Source organism: Xenopus laevis, chromosome 1L (genome assembly GCF_017654675.1).
Source record: "Xenopus laevis strain J_2021 chromosome 1L, Xenopus_laevis_v10.1, whole genome shotgun sequence".
NCBI classification, from domain to species: Eukaryota; Metazoa; Chordata; class Amphibia; order Anura; family Pipidae; genus Xenopus; species Xenopus laevis.
The window spans coordinates 94,403,618-94,425,442 of NC_054371.1; the positions used below are offsets into that span (position 1 = coordinate 94,403,618).

Sequence of the window (21,825 nt, forward strand, 5' to 3'; positions counted from 1 at the left end):
AAGGTATTACCTCTTAGGCAGAAAATTTGACCTTATTACTGACCATGCACCTCTAAAATGGATGGCCCAAAAGAAGGAGACCAATAGACGAGTGAATCGTTGGTTCCTCACGCTGCAGGACTACTGTTTCACAGTGAAACATAGGCCCGCGTCAGAAATGGGCAATGTTGATGCCCTGTCCCGGGTTCATTCCTGTTGGGCCTCAGTTGTTCCAACCATTGGGTTGAAACAAGGAGGGGGGGTATGTGGTGAGGTCACTACCAGGAAACCTGGGAAAGTCCAGGACGGAGCTTATTTATGCCCCAGGTTCCTACTGCTAGTCCAGCCCGGGTATTTTGAGTTGTCCTGAGGGATCTCAGGTGGTTAATTAAAAGGGCAGCTCAAGCCAGAGTGGAGAGTTCCTGGCTGGAGAAAAGACACAGGAAAGCTGCGTGTGTGAGAGGGATTGAAATCACCAAAAGGTTTGGGATTTTGTATAATCCTGTATGTTCTCTGTTTTGGGGAGACAGGCGGTAGGCCTTCTCCTGGTTAGTTAGGAAACTGACTTGTATTAGTTAGAAGCCCATTAAGTGGCAAGGATTTTATTTTGAATTATTTGTTTTGTTTATTTTGCTGCAAGAGACAATAAACTGCCAAAAAGAGACTGTACTCTCCTGAGTTGTGCTTGTGCCGTGGGCTGTGTTACCCCCACAAAACTGATCCCAGCTACCCAAACCCTTACAGCTGCCATTAAAATATTTCCTCCAAAGAGGGTTTTCTCCTCCATGGGATCTCCCATTGGTCCTCAGGGCCCTTTTTTACTCCCCATTTGAGCCTTTGTTAGAGGCATCATTGTGAATGGTAACATTAAAAACTCGTTTACTGCCATTATTTAAGCAGCCAGAGTAACCCTTCTTCAAGCTTTTTCATGAAAGATCAAGATAACTTTTTTTTTTGTGTGGGTTGGAAGGGGTTAAGAAGTTGTGGGGGTCCTTATAAGACTGGGGTCGGGTGTTAATGTTCCGTTCTCTCTTCTTTACAGGTTTTTGTTCTGTGTCTACCATCCTTTACCTATGGGTCTGGAAGAATATTCCTCATTCCTTTTTTAAGTAAGTGATATTCTTCTTTCCACAGCTTCCACATTTGCAACGATGCTGAGATTAAGTTTAATTGTTGATTGGATCCAAATGCCATTTGTTCATGGATGAGGTTGAAGTCTATTAGTATTATGAGTTCCCTTTTGCTGGGCACATAAGTTTGTTTCCAGTATCTTGGGATTAGGAGCCTGGTTGCTGTTAAAATGTGAAAGATCAGATGTACTTTTTTCTGGTATTCAGTGAGTTCGTAGTTTAGCAGAGCAAACAAAGGTGTTAGTTTTATTTGTAGATGTGTTGCTTGTTCCAGAATTTGTTCTGCGGCTAACCATGCATTTCCACCATATGTGCAGCAGGTTGCCTTCTCCCTTGCAATCTCTCCAGCAGGTTTTAGGAACATTTGGATAGTATTGGCTTATATTGGTTGGTGTCTTGTACCATCTATTGAATAACTTTCTGGCATTTTGAATGTGGTTCGGACATTTTGAGGGTTTGCAGACAGTATTTGCCATTTTTAGCCACTGTGGCGTGGTATTGTAGTGTGAAGGTCTTGCTTCCATTTTTCAAAATGCTTAGGTTTAGAGTCCATGTTCTCCTCTGTGAGCGCCTTGTAGATCTTTGCTATGCCTTTGGGGCTGAGTGGCCAGTAATGATTCAAACGCTGTGGGTTTTATACTTACTGCTGTCCTGGTGTTCCCCAACAAGTGTTTTATCTGGAGGTATTTGTAGAAGTCGTTTGTGGGTCGATTGTGTTCACTGGTTAATTGTTTATATGTTTTCAGAATTGTGCTTTCATAAAGCTGACCTATTGTTGTCAAATTAGTGTTTCTCCAATTTGTTAAGTTAAGATTTGGGATGCATGTTTCTAGCATTTCCACTCCGGCCTGGTGGGCCTGGTAGATTAAGGGGCAAATTCACTAAAGGACGAAGCGCCTAACGCTAGCGTTAATTCGCTAGCGTATCGCATTTTCGTTAATTCGCCGATTCACTAATGGACGCTGGCGTAAATTCGCTAGTGTTACTTCGCACCCTTACGCCTGGTGAATTTGCACAATGGACGTAACTACGCAAATTCACTGACGCGTGCATTTTTCTGAACGCTACATTTTACGCCAGACTTCCTTCGCCACCTCAGACCAGGCGAAGTGCAATAGAGTAGATAGGGATTGCTTCAAAAAAAGTGGCGTTTTTTTTCTTTTTTTATGGGTGATAGGCTGAAAAAGATCGACATTTTTTTGGGGGCTACCCTCCTTCCCCCCTACATTTCCTAACTTATGGCACCTTAACTATACAGTGGGCACATGTGTAGGGCAAAATAAAATTTTTATTTGCTGTTTTGAAGGTTTCCCAGGCTTGTGTAGTGCTGCTACATATACCTCCATTATAAATTCAATTTGGCGCCATATACAAATTAATCATTGGTAGCGTAACTTCACTTTGCTTGGCGAATCAACGCTAGCGCAACTTCGCAACCTTATGCTTCCCCTGAATGAAACTTCGGATTTTAGTGAATTTGCGTAGCGCTGGCGAAAATACGCCTGGCGAAGTGCGGTGAAGTGCGGCAAAGCGGACACTGGCGCAACTATGAATCTTAGTGAATTTGCCCCTAAGAGTGTTTTTTTTTTTTTATTTTTTTATTTTGCATTTTGAAACAAACATACTTGATAACAGACAATGTAGGCATTGATGATGAAAAGTGCAGTTGGTCACGCTGAACCACAACATATTAGATTAAGACATTCAGGTACACATTTGGAGCATAGTCTGCTACGTATTAGGTTGATGTGAGTATTACATGTTACTTCTAATTCTCACAGGATTTGAGCGTGCTTATATAGGATTTAATTTACTGAAAAAGTAATAGTTATATTACATATATATTCTCTCATACACTTGCATTTATTGCGACTCAGGGTCTAATTCGGGACAGAGCTCTAACCAGGGTTCCCAGATTTTCCAAAACTTTTCCGGGCACTGTCTGGCTATGTATGTTAGTTCGATCATCGGGAGCCTGGTATTGACCAGTTTTAACCATTGCTTTACTGTGGGGGGTTGTGGGCTCATCCATGTCATGGCAATCTGCTTTTTGGCGTAAAATAGAAGGGTTTTTAGTAAATACCGCGTTTTATTTAGAGGTGCCAATTCGTCCACCAGTCCCAGTAGGCACACCTCTGGTGTTAGTGCTCCAGGGAGCAGAATTTCATTAGTCGGGTAGGCTATTACCTTGGCCCAGAACCTTTGTATCAGGGGGCATGACCAAAGCAAATGGAAAAAAATCAGCGTCCGGGTGCTGGCATTTGGGACAGTTTCCACTGGGACGTTTGCCCATGGCTTTGAGCCTAATTGGAGTAATATATGTACAATGTATGATACGGAATTGTACCATCCTATCTTTTGTAGAGAATAGAAAGCTGTATAGTTCCCCTATTGCATCTTCCAATATATCATCATCTAGAGCAGGAATAAGGTCATTCCACTTGGTTTTTGCTTTGTTAAATGGACTATTGATGGTGGATATCAGTGTCTTGTACAGCACAGAGACCAGCTTTTGTGAAGAGTGGTTTATTTTTGTTAATTTTATCCCAAAGATTTGCTGCAACTTGAGTGGTATGGTTGGCTTTGTGATGTTGTGCTGTTGTGTCCATTTTAACCCATATTAGGCCTTTGAGCTTGAGCTAAGGAGTGTTGTTCTAGTTGGAGCCAGTGTAGATTCTTTGTTGCGAGATTCCATGCTCTCGTTTGATCCAACACAGTGGCTTGGTAGTATTTTTCTAAGCAAGGTACTCCGAAGCCCCCTTCCTGTGTTGCGTGTTGCATGTGTTTTTGTTTTATTCTTGGTTTTCGTTTGGCCCATATAAAATCTTGCTTTGCGGAAATAAGATTGCGGGATGGCTATCGGTAAGGTTCTGAATAAGTATAGAAATTTGGGCAATATCATCATCTTAATTGTATCGATTCGTCCCAGCCAGGAGGTGTAAAGAGGGGTCCATTTTTTCAAAATATCTTGTACCTCTGTTAGTAGTTTGGGATAGTTTGCCTCATAGGTTTTGGTAATGGTGCTGGATAAGTCAACTCCCAGATAATTTATAGAGTGTGATTGCCAGTGGTACGTGTATTTGGCTTGAAGTTTCCGTACATCTTCTTGTGCCATGCCCAGCGGTAGGATCTGTGATTTTTGATTCATTTCATTTCATTTCATTTTCAGTTGTTAGAGAGGAATCGCATGTTATTTACTCTTGCAGATGGTTTTGTGTTTAAGGATAATATTGCATGTCTGATTGGGCCTTGTATTCCATAGAATTGTAATGCAGAGTCAAGATAGGTCCATTCGACTCTGTCAAAGGCCTTCTTGTCGTGTAGGCTTAGCAATATTGTTAGGTCTTTCCTTCTTCCCGTGGTCTCAATGAGTGCTAGCATCTTTCTGGTATTATCTGGTCCTTGCCTGCCTTTAGTAAATCCAGTTTGATCTATGTGTAGTAAAGATGGTAGTATTGTCGCTAGTCTATTGGCTATTACTTTGGCCTACAATTTCAAGTTCATCCTCCGGGAATGTGCCTCCTTGAAACACATGGTTGAATAAATTTATGAGGTATGGTGTTAATATATCTTGGAAAATTTTATAATACGCAGTGGTGAACTCATCCGGTCCGGGTGCTTTCCCTAGGGGGGTGGTTTTTATGGCTGTTTTTACTTCTTCTGTTGAGATACTCCTATTCAGCTGATTGAGTTGTTGTGCTTGTACTTGTGGTAGATTTGCTGCTGTGAGGAATTGTATTGCTTCCTTAGTGGGTTGTGGGGTGGTTCTGTCTTGCTTTAAATTGTATAGTGAGGAGTAATAATCCTTAAATTGGTCTGTAGTTTCCTTGGGATTTATTACGGGTTTGCCTGCCGGAGTGGTTAATTGTGCTATTGATTGGTTAGTTTGTATTTGTTTAAGTTGGTTGGCTAGCTTTATTCCCTTTTGTGTATCTGTTCAGATTTAATCTTTATAATTGCCATTCTATTTTTTTGTTTTCTATGCCTTGTATTTGATGTCTCAGATCCATTATCTCATTTGTTTTGGACTGGCTTGGATGCTGTCAGGTATTGCTGGGATTCGAGCCGGGGACCTTTGGGTTTCTGGCTCGATACCTTAACCATTTGGCCAGGTGAGCAGCCTGTAGGGTTGCTCGCTATGTGTAACCTGGCCTCTGCAGTCCCAGCCCAGCTGCCGCCTGATTGGCCTCTCCAGCCCCAGCTCAGCTGCAGCCTGTTTGGCATCTACAGCCCCAACCCAGCTGCTGCCTAGTTTAATCAGCCAATCAGGGCTGACTCTTCCCTATTTAAGGGCAGCACTTAGACCACTCCTTGCCAGAGCATTGTATGGTTTTCCTAGTACTGTGGCAGCGCCCTTAACTAGGTAGTTCTAGCTCTTTTCCCTTATTATTCTGCCTTGCCTTGTCTGCCTGTCCTTGTCTTGTTCCTGACTTCTGCTTCCTGTTCCACCTTGTACCTTGCCCTGACTTCACCTTGTACTGATCTTGTCTTGCCTATTCTTGATTCTTGCTTTCCGACCCTGCCTTGTACCCCTCTCTTGCTATCTTGCTCCAGTCCTCTCTTGCTATATCTTGCTCGTGTCCTCTCTTGCTATATCTTGCTCCAGTCCTCTCTTGCTATAGCTTGCTCCAGTCCTCTCTTGCTATATCTCGCTCCAGTCCTCTCTTGCTATCCACTCTAGTCTCCTTCAGCACTCTATCCCCAGTTTGATCTGATCTACGCCCGCACCGTCCTGTCCCATCCAGTCTGTTCCGGTTCCACTCCTGCCCCGTCCAGTCTGTTCCTGTTGAGTCGTCGCCCTCTTCTTCCTGCCTAGTCCACTCCTGATCTTCGCCCTCTCCGTCCTGTTCTGCACCTGATCCAGACTGACTCTTCGCCCTCATCAACCTGTTCCTGCTTTCCCTTCTAGTGTTCCCTAGGCACATACAGCTCCTGCCTCAAGGACTCGCCCTTTCCCTTCAGTCTCTACAGCGTCCCCTACCTAATCCTTGACAGATGCTTCTTATTGTGGGTTTCCAGGTCTTGCATTTTTTCCATTAATTTGCGCAGAGCAGCACTTTCCCTGTTCTCTTTTGCTGCTGAGGCCATTTTTATGAGTTGCCCTCTGATGACTGCTTTGTGTGCAGACCATAGAGTGGTTTGTTCTATTTGGGGGGTCTCATTTGTAAGGAAATTATCCCTTAGTGTCCTTTTACATTCCTCTATGTTTGCTTTATTTTGTAAAAGGGAGTCGTTGAGTTGCCAGTGGTATTGTTGTCTTATATTTTGGTTGGTATCAATTATTATTTCTATTGGAGAATGATCTGCCAAGGTGTTGGACCCTATATCTGATTTTTTGATGGCTTGCAGCAGATGTTTGTCTACAAAAAAGTAATCAATGCGGGAGTATTTGGAGTGGGAATGGGAGAAAAAGGTATAGTCTCTTTCTGTTCCATGCTGTATTCTCCATACATCATACAGGGCTTCCTGTGTTAAATGTTTCTGTAATGCTTTAGCTTGTCTTATTGCTGTGGTTGTGTAGTCTTTCTTGTAGCTTTTGTATCTAGCTCATATAGTAGAGGGATGTTAAAGTCTCCTACTAGTAATATGTGGCCCATCTTTTCTCAGTTAATTTTTTTGAAGAGGTTGTTATAGAATCTTGATGCTGTCTGTTGGGGCTGTATGCACATATTATGGTGTAGGTCAGTTTGTATATCTTTATGTTGAGTATTAGATATCTACCCAGTGGGTCCTTATAAAAATGTATCATTTGATGCAGCAGTTTCTTGTTTACCCAGATGGCTACTCCATTTTTCTTCACAGTGTTTGAGGTGTATATTTGTGTGGGGAATTGTTTAAAATTGATAGTTGTTTGTTTATGGCTTGTGAGGTGTGTCTTTTGCAGTAACAGGATGTCTATGTTATGTTGTTTGCTCCATTGTGCTAGTTTTGATCTCTTTTGTGGGCTATTGAGGCTGTTAACATTTTGTGAAACTATCTTTATCCCCATATTGGTGAGTTACAGTAATGCTGGATTGACATTGACTTACCCATTCTTTTGGTTGCGGGTCCCTTGATTGTCTTTCCTATTAGGATATTGAGGATTAGTTTTCCAGTATTCCTCTGCAGTTGAGCTGATCTGGAGTTGTGCACCTTTTCTTGGCCCGTGGGGGATGAAAGAGAGGGTGCGGGGAGAGGGGGTGTCTGGAGAAAAAAGAAAAAGAAGGAAAACATAGATATAACAAGAAAGCATTAGCATTTTATATGCAACATATTTACAACAATACTGCACTGGTATTGGTTCCGGGTGGGGGGGAAGCTCTGTGGCCTTCTGTTATTGTTGAAGTCCTGTGATGGCAGGTTTGTGTTATTCAAGCTTCTGGGATATTGGGAGTGTTATTGGTCATATTTGAGCTTTTGTAGTCCACGGGAATAGGGTGTAAAGTCTGCTTATGCCCTAAGTAAGGCATTTTGACTGGCCTTGTGCCTTGAAGCAGGTTCCTTTGCCCCTTCAGGTATCTGTGTCTGCTTCCTCTTGGATGATCTGGGCTTTGAGGCGTTTCCTGCTTTGCCTGGATTGAGTAGCCCATTCTGGTTGCACTCAGGACCACTTTGGAGGTTTATCTCCTGATGTTGTTGTCGTTGAATGCCATAGGTCCCATTTCTTTAGGAGTTATTCTGCACGTTGTGGGGTGTCTCCAACTTCTGTCGAGCCATCTCTTGTGATCAGTATATCCACTGGGTAGAGCCATCTATATTGAATGTTATTGTTTCTTTGTATGGCTGTTGCAAATTTCTTCTTTTTTTGCTGTGTGTAGATGGATAGGTCTGCAAAGCATTGTAGGTTGCTGTATTTGTCTGGTATGTTTTTGTTCCTGAAGCTGTGTTGCAGCTGCTCTTTCACATAGTAGTAATGTATTCTTGTGATTGTGTCTCTTGGGGGTCCAGGTGGGTAATTTTTTGCCCGTGGTAGCCTGTGTATTCTGTCTAATATTATCTGGTATGGGGAGACATCCGGGAGTATTTCTCCAATCACTGCACAAACATATGTGTTTAGCTCTTGGGCCGTGATCTGTTCCGGTATGCCCCTTATTCTGACATTATTTTGCCTATAGCTGTTAGTTTATGGATGTCTTCCTCTATGGCATTGTTTGCATCTATTAATTGGTTGTGCGAACTTATGAGTTCCATCATTTTATTTTCTAGGTGGTCGGTTCTCACTCCCACCTGCTTGATGTCTTTGCTCAGTGTGGAAATGGCGGCCCGGAAGTCATCTTGGATCTCCGTTCTCAGTTCGGTGAGTAATACCCTCAATATTGTGGCTGTGAGCAGTACCTGGTCTGCATTGCAGTCCGGTTGTCTCGAGGATCTTCCTGCACGTGGCGCGTGTCGTGCTGGGCTGCTGTCTGCCACTATCTTGCGAGGGAGACCATGCCCCCGGGAGCGTAGCTGCTTTCGGGTAGAATGTGGTCATTTTCATCAGAGAATCTTTCTTTTTTGTGTTTGCCCATGGTGGCTGGTGTTTGCTGTCAGTCCAGCGGCTGACTTAGTTGCCACTCCAGTAGTTTGTGCAGACACTTTCACATGCTACAGTCTCTGCCCCATAGGTTTCTTTGCCCAGCTTTCTTGGGGGTGTAAGTTGTGCTGTTCCCTAGCAGGTCAGGGTTGGTAGGTGCTAGTTAGAGCTTATGCTGTATGGTGCAGAGGGTTTGATAGTTCTGTATCCTAGCTGCTTGGCTATGTAACTTTGGGATCAGTTTCACAGGGCCAGGAGGCACTTACCCCCTAGTGCCACTTTCAGCACTGTGATCCGCAGTTCTGTTACCAGAACCTGAGCCTGGGGCTCCGTCTCGTTAATAGGCAGCTGGCGCAGTTTAGCCTGCGCTGATCCCAGCGCTCCGTTCTTGGCCTTTTTCAGTAGCAGTTGCTTTGGCTTAACTATTGGGACTGTGTCCCGTGGCGCCAGGTGATTTATTTGGCTACAATGGGTCAAATTGTGGCGTTGGACTGGGAGCACTATAGCGGTGCGTCTGTGCTGCAGCCCGGTTGATCCCTCCTCTCCTGGATTGTGATTCTTATTCAAAATGCCTATAATTCCCAGGGCAAGCAAGCTCCAGTAGGGCTTAGCTCATTCAACAAGGGCTGTAGCAGCCTCTTGTGCAGTGGAGGCAGAGATTCCAGAGTAGGCTATTTGTGAGACAGCAGCTTGGGCCTCTGTCAAAACCTTTTTTTAAGTTCTATTGTTTGAATGTTAAAAAAGCTTCCCAGCCTAGTTTTGTGTCTGCTGTATTGTATTTTTTTTTCTGTTGGTTAAAACTCCCTCCCTAACATGTCTTATTGCTTAGACATTGTGGTAAGGTTGCTGGGAGTTTTATCTGTTTGTTTTGTGTCTTCTGGGTAATTGGGTCAGGGCAAATAACCCATAGTAATGCTGACATGAAAAGTGGCCAGGAAAACAAATTTATGGTAAGTTTGACTGCATAATGTCCCCATTGAACTGTTGGGGATACTCCAATAAATTAAGTGATAGAATAATTTCTATTCAAAAAACAATTATATGCCCATTGATCTGAATGGATCTTCCCAGGTTTGAAAAGTTGAAAACCAAAATGATGGTGGGAAGACAAGAAAAACCGAGAGAATATAACGCCCAGCGCGTTAAAGGGCCGAACCATGTTGTGTCTAACATTCTGAATAAATAATTACAAGCAGTTAAATCTGCGTTTGAGTGCTCTCCTCCTTCTCATTGAAAGATTGAATACTTACAAACTATATAATAGGATTCTTTTCTCCAACCGAAACCACATAATGTTCAGTGTTGAATTCCCCTCCTACTGCAAGCAACACTGTACTTTCCCAAACCTACCATTATCTTCTCCACAACAGCCGTTATTCCCTAGCATACCAATGGTATGGTATTAATATGAAACATTGTAGGCTGCCATACTTTATCATTGAAATGGCTTGTACTTGTGAAATGTACTTTGTTACTCTCCTGTTTATTGGTATTATTTGCATCTGAAGAATGACAGCAAGCACTAAGTGCCAAGACCAAGCTGACTGCTTTGAAATGTCTTAAGAAAAAGACACAAGAAAATATAAAAGCCACAACATATTTTATCATCAGTATAACCCAGGTGTCACCCTGGAAAACACAATCAATAATGTTTCCAGGTTTGCCATGATGTAATTACTAACATTTAAATTATCAAATCAATTTCATGTGACCTGTGCTTGCAAAAGGTCAAAGTGTTACTTCAACAACTCTATGATTAGTGATGCTGGAGTGACAATGTTCATGCTTTTCCAACCATTTACAAAAGCAGACACAGGGAGGCCTATTTATCAGTAGGTACATTTTCATGGTTTTAGAAGCTCCTTTAAACTCATGCCAATATTTTTTCTCTAAAAAAAACAAATACTGTTTTATTCATTAAATGTCACAATAATTGTGAATATGATGAGATTTGTTTTCCATGAAAAATAAAATTTTTCCCCCATAAAATACCACATTTCTTTACCCTGGTGTTCTAGTGGGCAGCGGGGTCCACCGCCGCTCCTTCGGCATGGACGCCCGCTGCGCAGCTCCCTCTTCCGCCTATGCCGGTTCCTCTAGGGCGCGTGCGCATTATTTAAAGGCGCAGTCGCGCTGGCGTGATGACGCCAGCGCGCAATTGGCGCGAAATTCTAAATATTTAAGGGGAATTTAGGTTTCAGCAAGTTGCCCGTTGTTAGGTTCAATTAGTTTGTTCCTGGGTGTTTGTTTTGTGTAATTCCTATTTGATCTACTGTGTTTGACCCTTGCTTGCCTGCTGACTACTCTGACCTCTCCAATCCTGACCTTTGCCTGCCTGAAAACTACGTTGTTCTCTCCAATGCTGACCTTGCCTGCTTTCCGACTATTCTACGATCTCTAATCCTGATTCTGGCCTGTCTGACTATTCTAACTGCTTGTGCTAGCTCGGCCTGCCTGTTCCTGGTGGCTTCCTATCTTCCAGCATCCTTGTAAAACAGTCGTGCCCCATTGCCTGCCAGAACTTATGCCTTGCACCTCTCGTTAAGTCCAGGTGGCATCTGAGTACGCTGAGGGCTCCTCCCGAGGCCAAAGGCGGCTCCTCCCGAGGCCAAAGGCGGTCACTTAACTGGTGAAGTCGAGCCGAGACCAGGGTGCTTGGCATCTGTTCTGGTGTAGGGTGCCGACCGTGACAATTTCTATGAATTTTGTCTGCAAAGTTACATGAAAAAATTGTGAAATTCAAGTAACTTAAACTAACGTTAGTTTTTTTTCAAACAAGAAGTCCTCAAGTGGCCAGTTTAGGAGCACTGGTATTATTTTAAGCACTTGCATTTTGGAAAGCAAATGAGAAGGCCAGAGGAGGAGTGATTGGAGTATTAGGGGTGTCGATTAGTGTGGGGGGATCCAGGACTTGCTTGAGGGGATACAAGAGGAAGGAGTGGAGGAAGCTTTCTCTCAAACAAGTCTTGAGCCCCAGGGGGAGGATTTAGTTAGGGAATCCCAAAGTGTGGCTACAGGGAGGGAAAGGAGTGATGGGAGTGTGGTAAACTGCTTGGATAGCAGTGGGTTAAATTATTCTTATGTGTTAGTTCAGGTAAAGCAGTCAGACAGCACTATAACTTCTGGTACATTTATGATAACATAGCGGGTAAGTCTGGCCTGCTCCATATTTGCTCTCTGCTTACACAGGAAGAGGAAAAGGGAACAAGAATATTAATCATAAGACAATGGCAAACAGCAGGAATGCCCTTAAAGGAGAAATTAATCCCCCGTGATGATAAGTCCCCACTTGCCCCCCTCTACTGCCCCCCCTCCTTGCCTCCCCCCTGCACAGTCTTACCCCTGAATTCTGTCCCCTCTAGAAATAGCGACTGCACAGTGAGCTGCAGAGTGAGCGCAGCAGAGTTCAGGGGCGTCATCTTCTTCTATCTGGTAATCTTCATGTCTTTGTCCTCCCCTTCGGCAATTTCCGTCTCTTTCGGCCCATGCACAGTTGTTGCGAACCGGAAGATTACTCCAACTGCACATGTACCTATAACAGAAGCCTCGCCAAAGGCATAGGACAAGACAAACAAAAATATACGGTAATATTGTTTGGTGTATAACGCCCCTTTTGTGCTCCAAGGATGTTACTTAATTCACCACACTATGAGGCAAATTTACTAAAGGGCGAAATGACCAACGCTGGAGAAAATTCGCCAGCGTGATGTCAATTCGGGACTTCACCGATTTACTAATGGGCGCTAGTGTAAATTAGCTAACGAAGGATATAGAATTTTTGCTCTGGCGAATGGACGTAACTATGCAAATTCACTAAGATGCGGATTTTAATTATCGTTACCTCTTGCGCCAGACTTGCCTTCGCCACCTCAGACCAGGCGAAGTGCAATAGAGTATATATAGGAGTTCCTCAAAAAAAAAATTTACATTTTGAAAGTCCCATAAAACGCTGGCAACTTTTCAGTTTTTAAGGGTGATAGGCTGCAAAAGATCATAATTTTTTTAGGGTACCCAGCTTCCCTCCATTTCCTAACATATGGCACATAAACTATACACTGGGCACATGTGTAGGGCATTATAACAACTTTATTTTGTATTATTAAGGTTCCCTGTGCTTGTGTAATGTAATGTATTTGCTGCAACCTATACGTCCATTGAAATTTAACTTCAAATTAGCCAACGCTAGCGCAACTTCGCTTTGCTTGCCGAATTAACGACAGCAAAACTTTGCCATCGTTCGGCGCCCTGGACGCAACTTTGCATTTTAGTGAATTAGCGTTGTCCTGGTGAATTTTCGCCTGGCAAAGTGTGGCGATGTGAGTGAAGCCGTCGCTGTCGAATTTCTGGAGGGTCATTAATTTGCCCCTATATGCAGACCCTTCCTCACCACCACCAGAGGCGATATAAAAAAGAGAGAGAATTTTTGTGTTTGAAATCTCCTTAAAATAAACTTTTCAGATGGGTACTCACAAACAGAGTGTATTCAAATGCATATAAGAAATCTCCTCAATATCGTACCACGCCTCCCAATGTGAGCTGTAGGATATATGCAGCAACAATAGTGTAAAAATACCTTTTTTATTTTTTAAAAACAAGTATTAAAATGCACTCACATGGCATTCACAGTTTGAATGCAGCAGGTAGCATAACGTGTGAGCACTAAGTTACAGACACATGGCATACAAGCAACTTAGTGACCTGAAGAAGTACATCAGGTACAAGTTTGTGGCCCGGAGGGCTAAGATCCAGAAGGCTGGCAGAGGATCCCCACCTCCCTTTCAACTCAAGACCTTTAAGATGGTGAATATCTGAACACGGATAGGATATGTACATTTCTATTTTTGTAAAAAAAAAAGGTCCCTATTTAACACTGAATGAACCTTCTGGTGCAATAGCACTATAGAGATGTTAAAAAATATATTCACAATAAAAATTGCACAACAATATACTTGATTCAGTAGTTGGTCTTCCACATAAAGTTCTTTTTTTTTTTTTTTAAACATTTATTTTAATAATAAAAAACATTTGCTGACTTGCAGCTTGTGTTCCACATAATATTCTTACTAGTTGTTGTTCCCCCACTTGCCACTCATTATTATTTTTAATCTTTGGGAAATCCAAACTTTTCTTCACATGTTTTGTTTTTGACCTCTGTTTCAAAACCTTGTTAAGTATTGTTTTTCCTTTTGTTAACTTGTAGGTCAAGTGCCAGCACAGCGCCAAGCACCCACTGACAGGGAAGAAACCTTTCAGCAGACCCCTGCACAGGCAGCAATGCAGAACCTTTTGGACTGATGTGTTACATATGGATTTGTTCCAGCAATTTAAAAGGAAGAACTTGTTACAAGATGTATAAAATGTTCCATGTCAATTTGCAACATTGTGCTTTTTCTAAGTGAAGTAGCCAATAGATGACGCTATGTTGAGAGGTATTAAATGTGCATATTAATGTGTACTCAGTAGCTTGAGGAAAGGTTGTTGCTGTATATCTGTCCGAGAAATCCCTTTCACTAAAGGCTTTTTAAGAAAAATCTCATTGCCTGGTGCTGTCTAATTGCAAAGTGTGTTTCAAATTCGGCTGGAAGTGGCTACCAGAGACATGCACCTGACTAACCTGCATCCTGTTGGTGAGTGCTGGATTCTTATCTTTTGTACAGGCAGCAATGCAGACCCATGCAAAGGAAGTGGGGCAAGCAGGTAGGCACTATTTATATTTTTCAGAAGAACAATCTGGACCTCACCACCAGTCCTTACCCACAGCCCCTGTGCTACTTCCCAGGCATAAGTAGATCAATTTAAACACCTACTAACCCTTGTGTGGAACTACTTTATGAGTAGGTATTAGTGGTACAGGGTGGTTGCTAGGGCACTATGCACAGCTCTGGTCAAACACATCAATGTTAAGAGGAGAGTGTGAGGAGACAATTAGGCCTCAATTACAATGCCATATGCAGTTTGTGCAAAGTTGGAAAGAAGTCTGCTATTGGGCATTTTTGACCAATGTGTGGGGCATTGTGCATATAGCTGTAGCCTCTGTTTTTGGAGGACTATGCCTTGAATCCAGATATATCTGCATTAGCCAGTGCTATAATCTAGGAAGATATGTGGGGAGGCACCTAATGGGTTGAGAATGGGGCTGGGGTGTACTTCCTGCGTTGCCTTTTTTCACAGAGGACTGCATTTTTAGTTTTTTTAAATTTGCAAAAAGAAACCAGGCCCATGGGTCAAGTGCTATGTGAATGAGCAATAAGGTTTGTGCTTTTACATATGCACTTCCTGGTGTTATAAATGAGTCATTAAAAATACTGTGGTTAGTAGTGACAAGCAAATATTTCGCCATGTACAGTTTTGCTGTGAACTTCCATGCTGTCCCACTGTCTATATAAGGAGGTGCACAGGCAGCAATTACTCAGTGTGTTGTTGGTTGTGGTTAGAGCAGGAGCAGTTTGTGTCATTTAGATAGATTAGGTGTTTGTGAGTCAGTTCAAGTGGAAGTTGTAGATTTCAGTTCACTCATGAGACCCAAGAGCTCTTGTTAGGCCTACATTTGTTTGCCTGTATGTGTGTATCCACTGTGGGTACCCACAACTGCTGTTTTTTTCCAATTTAGTTTAGTGTTTTATTTATCCATCCCTTCCCCCAAATATCCAAAACCCCCATTTTTTCTTTTTTAGCTAGTTTATGCTATGAGAGGGTGTGAGGTTGGGAGAGGAAGGAAGAGTGGGATAGGATGTGAGGGTGAGAGATGGAGGAAGGGTGTGATTAGGAGAAAGGGTGGGATAGAGGCAGTGGGGCTGGTCATGATCATACTGCTACCCTTCAACAGCCCAGCCCACATGCTGTGCCCAGGCCCAGATTTGTGGTGAGGTCACAAAGGCCTAGCCTAGGGCAGCAAAATTCTAGGGCCGGCATGATGCTCAAATGCATCCTAAGGAGCACTGGGGATGAGCAGCTCCCCAGTGCTCCTGTGCATGCTGGGGGTGTGCATGAAGGCCGGTTGGTGCTAGGACCATGGGCAATGTTGAACAACAACTAAAGCAACAGCTGCAATCACAGCAGCAGGTGGCATTGGGTAACAGTGGGGCACCTGGCAAATGCAGGACTGTGCATTATTTTCTGCCTCTGCACTGGGTACGAGTACTCCTGTACGGGTAAATCCCAGTGCTTCCATGCATGCATGTGCTCAACTGGGTACAGAGCCCAAAATCCATGCCTGTCTCAAGGCTGGGGGACAACACATCCCCATTATTGTCTGATCCAAAGGTGGACTTGGGTCCAGACACCCAGGATTTTTTTGAGGAGCAGACAGGCATAGGGGGTGCATTGTCAGCATTAGGTGAAGACAGGGTCCCCTAAAAGATGAAGGGTCTGATACAGGGGAGGAATTTGATGATGACAGGGACAGACCCTGACTGTTTGCTCAGGAAGATGACAAGATCAGCGGTTCAGAGTGGGAACTGTGTGTTGTTGATAATGATGATAGCAGGATACCACCACCAACCACTGCTAGGGGGAGACAGGCAATGGGACAGCACTGCACTATGTTCCAAGGGCTCTGGGTATACAACTGGGGACCAACAGTCATTGAATCCACATTCCTCCACAGCAGGCAAGACAGTGGCCTGCACTTTAGCAGTGTGGGCATTATTAACATGCCAGATACTGTACCAGTCAGTAGCACTGTGCCAACTCTGCCAGCAGAATGTTCATAAGGGGCAGCCAGGCTAACATATGGAAACTTCAGCCTTAAGTTCCCATATGAAATTTCATCATAGAATGCCATGGGAGCAGCACAGAACAGCGGGGTAGTTGTGCTTCCTGTCCACCTCCTCCCATTCCTCAGGGAAAAGGTGTTAGCTCCCCATCCCCTGAAACAAGGGTAGAGGCTCACAGTTGGAGCATGCCTCTTCTGTAGCCCCCTCTGCTTCCTCTACCTCAATGCCATCTCCTGTAGAGCCCATGTCCTGCCAGGTTCCTCCCCAGTTCTTTGGCCACAAGGCACCTCTCTCCGAGCCACCCCAAGTACAGAGGATCAATGCCTGCATGGCAAAGCTTCTGGCAGTGCAGCTGATGCCCTATCAACTGGTTGGCACAGCCACCTTCTGTCAGCTGATGGCTTGCAATGCCACTAACTGGCAGATCCCCACACCCCATTATTTTTCCAGCCCTCCACCACCCCACTGATTGATCTGTGACCTGCCAACATGTTGTAATTCTAAGCAGTGTAGAGCAGCACTGGATGGTCATCTACTACCCAATGGAGCACAGTGCCAGGGGTATTCAGGGGGCAAATCTGGGGTACTTTAGTGCAGAGCAGTGGCAGCAGATGAGGCAGCTCTTCTGAGTACTTCCCCCTTTGAGCAGGCCACACATTTTGTTAGCAGGGACAAGACATATGTGAGTGATGTCATACTCCTGGTTTTCCTTTAAAAATCATGCTGCCTCATCATCATACAAATACCATTCTATTTAAGTGCTTACATTTTAAACCATGTATCTAAGCTATTGTTGTCGTCTCTGGTCTAGTGATGCTACTAGTCAAGGCCTGCTGCTTGTCATCGTCCTACTCTCTATAACGAGTGCTTAAATTTTAAAATGTCTCTAAGCTGTTGTTGTTTCTGGCTTTGGGATACTACTAGTCAAGTCCTGCTGCCTCATCATCATACAAATAGCAGTCTCTTCAACTAATGCTACTATTGAATTATATTTGAATTGAAGGCTTGTTTTATGTGTAAACAGCGACCACAAAAAGCATAATGCATTTGACACCTACTTAATTATCTACTCAATTATTTCAATCGTTTATGGAAATAAAATGCATGCATGCGTGTCAAATTTACATATAACATGACAAACACGTCACATGACACATGTGTCAAATAGGTGTGTCTCTAATATAAAAGAGTTAGAGGTTGGGGAGCACCGTCCATCCGACACAGAGGATGGTGTGCAGGGTCAAATAATGATTAATAATACAAAAAAAGAGAAAAAAGAAATGACCCATCTAATTGCACCTTCCCATCCATACATTGCAAAACTCCAGTGAAGTGATTCTTAAAACTTAACTTTTAATAAAGTGTTAAAACCAAAGTCTAGATAGCAACATTAAAATAAAGGTTTAGTAAGGAGGCTGATAGACTGAATAACAAGGGGTTAGAGGGGTTTTTTTGTAAGTCACTAAGGAGTGACGGTTGGTTAAAGAGAATCAATAAATGATTATTTGGCACATTGATCACACTATATATCTATGAAGTACACCAAGTAATAACCCACCCCTTCACCCACTTCAGGATCCCTCCCTTCCAGTGTACGGTCGAACTGCTGAGGGATTAGGGTAACAGAGACCTCAATTCAATTAAATTCTTTCAGAAACTAGGTGTATTTAGATACTGGTATCAAATTGTTAAACCCATGGATCGTTCGATAAACCAACCCCTTCACCCTCCAAGGTCCCCTCCCGATCCGATTGCCCTAGTAATAAATTCTATGTCCCTATCAGACGCCTACCTAACCAAAGCTAAAAAAGGCATACCTTTGGCACAATACTGCCAGGACAGTTATATAAACTTGTTGCATGACAATTTTATGGCAAAGGTTGTTAAGGAGCCAACCAGAAAAAAAATTATATAATGGATCTAGTGATCTCTAGTGGCCCAGAACGTTTAGCAAATGTGGAAATGATTAAACTGCTGGGCAGTAGAGACCATAATGTTGTCTCATTTAATGTCTGATGCAAAAACATATATACACTGGGGCAACAAAAACCCAAAATTTTAGCGCCTTAAGGGCTACTGTAGATTGAGGCATTAGGTTTTCAGTTAAAAACACAGAAAAGAAATGGTTGTTATTTAAAATGATATAGTAACATAGTTAGTTAGGTTTGAAAAAGACACACGCACAAGACAACATTTGAAGCTGCTCCATTTTGCCTCAGATGGGGAAAAAATTCCTTCCTGACTCAGATGGCAATCGGACTAGTCCCTGAATAAACTTCAAACTATCTTTCATAACCCTGTATTCCCTCACTTGCTAAAAAGCCATTTTTAAAGGGGAAGTAAAGTCTAACATAGAGGCTAGAAATGTTGTATTTTGTATACTAAACATAAACATGAACTTATTGCACCACAAGCCTAATCAAACAAATGATTTATGCTTTCAAAGTTGGCCACATGGGTGTCACCATCTTGTAACTTTGTTAAACATTGTTGCAAGACCAAGACTGTGCACATGCTCAGTGTGGTCTGGGCTGTTAGGGATCATCATAAATTATCAAAATAGCACCAAGTCAAATAATATCTGCCAGAAGCCGATACAACAAGCCAGATTAATAATTAGAATATGCAGACTGCACTGGGTCATTTGTGGTCATGTAATTTAATGTGGATTTTATAGTTTTTGTATTGTTTAATAAAAACTTTCTCCAACTCTGCAGAACCAGTGGCTGCAGCAAAATAATCCTCCAAATAGAATCCCAGTTTATTTGTTTAAATCTGGCTCCATGATCTTTGTGCCTGCAGCTGGAGTTAGAAACAGTAAAGGGTATGTAAAGGCAAAAATAAAATCCAATACAAATCTCTACACAGCGGCCGACTGCTCTACAGGGAAACGAACAAAGCTGCTTCAGTTCTGCATGGCTGGAAAGTAAGAGGGGGGCTCCCCTTTCTGTTAATAAGTATGATTGTTTCCCTGCAGAGTAGTTAAGGACCATCTGACAATTCCTATCCACAGCAGTAAATGAAGAGAGGAGAATTTCACTGTATCCAGTCAGGTTTCTTATAAAAACGGTACACACCGAGTAAAGTTAGAGATCTCCACAGTCCGCTAGAGTGAAATGCTACTCTGCATTCAACTCTCAATCCTGCTTGGATTGAGCACTGTAATGGTTACTCTGAGCTCAGGAGAGGGGGTAGGATTTTAAAATAGGATCAGAAAGCTAGAGCAGAGTTTCTATGGGAACCAGCAATGCTATATTTTCATTGGCTGTTAGACTGCAGGGTGTGTTTATTAATCTGAGTTGAGAAGAACTGAGCATGCTCATGAGCCAACAGCCAAAGGAAATTCATGAGGGAGGGGGCTGAGTGGGTTAGAGGAGCAGAAGGAATCCTAAGTGATTAAGGGGATGCTGCAGCCTTACTATTAACCTTTTAACAACCAGAGTGGCAGGTATCTAAAGATTTCAAAGAGGCTTTTCTGTGATTACATTTGTGTGTGAGGGGTTTACATGTCCTTTAATGCTATGGTACCAGCAAGAAATGCTCTCCCTATACAATTATCCTTCCACCAGACCCGATTTAACATCCTGAGCCATACCAGAACCATTAAAGGAGACATTTCATATAATCTTTATATTCAGATATAGTAATCATCCATCTCAAAAATGTGTAATGATGCAGAAAAAAAAGTTTTGAAAGCAATTTACCTCTTAAAACTGTCACTATATCAGAGCTGCAGACTGATGCTAACTGCTGAGAGTCTAGGCTGAAATGAGGGGTGGGAGTGTCTGTTCATTCTCTCACAGGAAATGGTCACAACACTGACTGACAGGCTGAACTCTGCTGTATCAAAGGAGAACCTCTACCCTCCTACCATAGTGCTTGCATCTGTTGCTGCTGCTCATAGCTGTTTTAACTGCTGCCTAATCTTGCTTTTTGGAGCTGTGGATTGTGGACCACTTACAAATCTATTATTTCCCATTTGTACCATTTCATCCATAACAGGTTACTTTTGTCATGCAAATATTTTCCATATAAAATCCTTCAGTAATTAAACAGACTGTACTGCCTCAATAAGATAACTCAATAAGTTATCAAATAAGAAATCTGTTATCAGGGGCGTATCCTGATGGCGCACTGAACTAGACGCATTTTCTCAGAGCTCTGGTACAGTCCCTGATAAAAGCTATATAACTGCCATTATTTGACCAAAATGGGGAAAAATCAAAAGACTCCCATCCACAGCTCAGACGACTCAAGCTCCTCATCCCGAGGAGAGCTATGGAGGATATGGAAAATAGGAACCGGCGGTGCAATATACGGATCAAAGGAACTCCAGATGACTTGCCGGAGGCCTGCCAACTGTTGGCAGATCTTTTCAGACAGCTCCAAGGCCTTGAAAGGGATATGCCAATTCGGATAGATCGATTCCACATAGTGATGTCGGGCATGCAAGGGAAACCCAAAGATGATTTGCTGCTTCCACTATTTCACTCAGAAGGAAGAAATCCTCCGTAAAGCCAGGGAAGTCAGAGGGCTGAAAATAGAGGAAGATAAAATTGAACTTTACCAAGACCTGGCATACTCCACTATCTTACAAAGAAGATTCTTAAGAGAGATCACAGGAGCTCTAAAATCTCACAAAGTTATGTACCGGTGGGCTCATCCATTTGCTTTTTCAGTAAGACACAAAGGCAATTGGCTTCATCTACGTGAACCTTCGGTGGCTGGCCGCTTCTGTTCAGTTCTGGAAATCCCAATCACAGATCTCATGGAGTGGTTCCAATGGATGCCTTACAACACTTATTACGAGATTTAGGAATGCGGACAAGTTCCTCTAAGACTATTCTTCACCCGAGATATTGAGCATACTATACGGATACGTGGATCCTTTTTGTGTACCTCTTCCTTCCCTCTGCTCACAGTAGTGGTAAGCTCTAAGCCTTAATTGTTCCTGGAGAGGCAAGTTCCGTGGCGCTGACCCACCGGCTTTGTGTTCAGTCCCTATATACGTATGGATTATGAGCCACAAACACAGCAGAAAATGTATCTGCCTCCAGATGCTCATCACGGGACTTAAGAATCAGGACGAGTTTCACAGCGTTAGTTCCCCATATGAGAAATGGAAAACGTGGACCCCTTAGTGGACTACTTCCTTTTGTTTTCCCATATTGGTAAGATCCTGTCCTTCTTTACCCTAGGAGCGGCAGACCCCATAGCAATGCCTTTCCGGCATTTTGCACTTCACATGAGACTTAATTAACGGTTTCACGGTAGCAGCCTAGATTTTCGCTACCATCGGAAACCCCTACCACTAAGCTAACTCACTACTGCTACTACTCCTATTTAATTAGTTACTGTTGGATATATTTTTCTCAATAGTTGGACTGGGTTATATAATGATTGTTTGAGTCACACAATTAAGGTGGATTAATCACAAAATGTTATCCATATAATGTATTCATTTAATATTGAATAGACTGCGCAATGTGGTTCTTGCAAACAGATA

The 21,825-nt window shown here is 42.9% G+C and overlaps 1 long non-coding RNA gene across 2 annotated transcripts; it reads left to right on the forward strand.

Moving 5' to 3' along the window:
- Positions 1-409: 409 nt before the first annotated feature.
- On the forward strand, positions 410-14,132 carry LOC108711627. 2 transcript variants are annotated; one of them, XR_001934930.2, is made up of 4 exons: positions 410-461; positions 1,022-1,088; positions 8,295-8,385; positions 13,805-14,132. It is a non-coding gene; the product is annotated as an uncharacterized LOC108711627 (long non-coding RNA). The 2 variants fall into 2 exon arrangements; XR_005966168.1 differs by lacking the exons at positions 410-461; positions 1,022-1,088 and adding an exon at positions 5,429-5,472.
- The last annotated feature ends 7,693 nt before the right edge of the window (positions 14,133-21,825 follow it).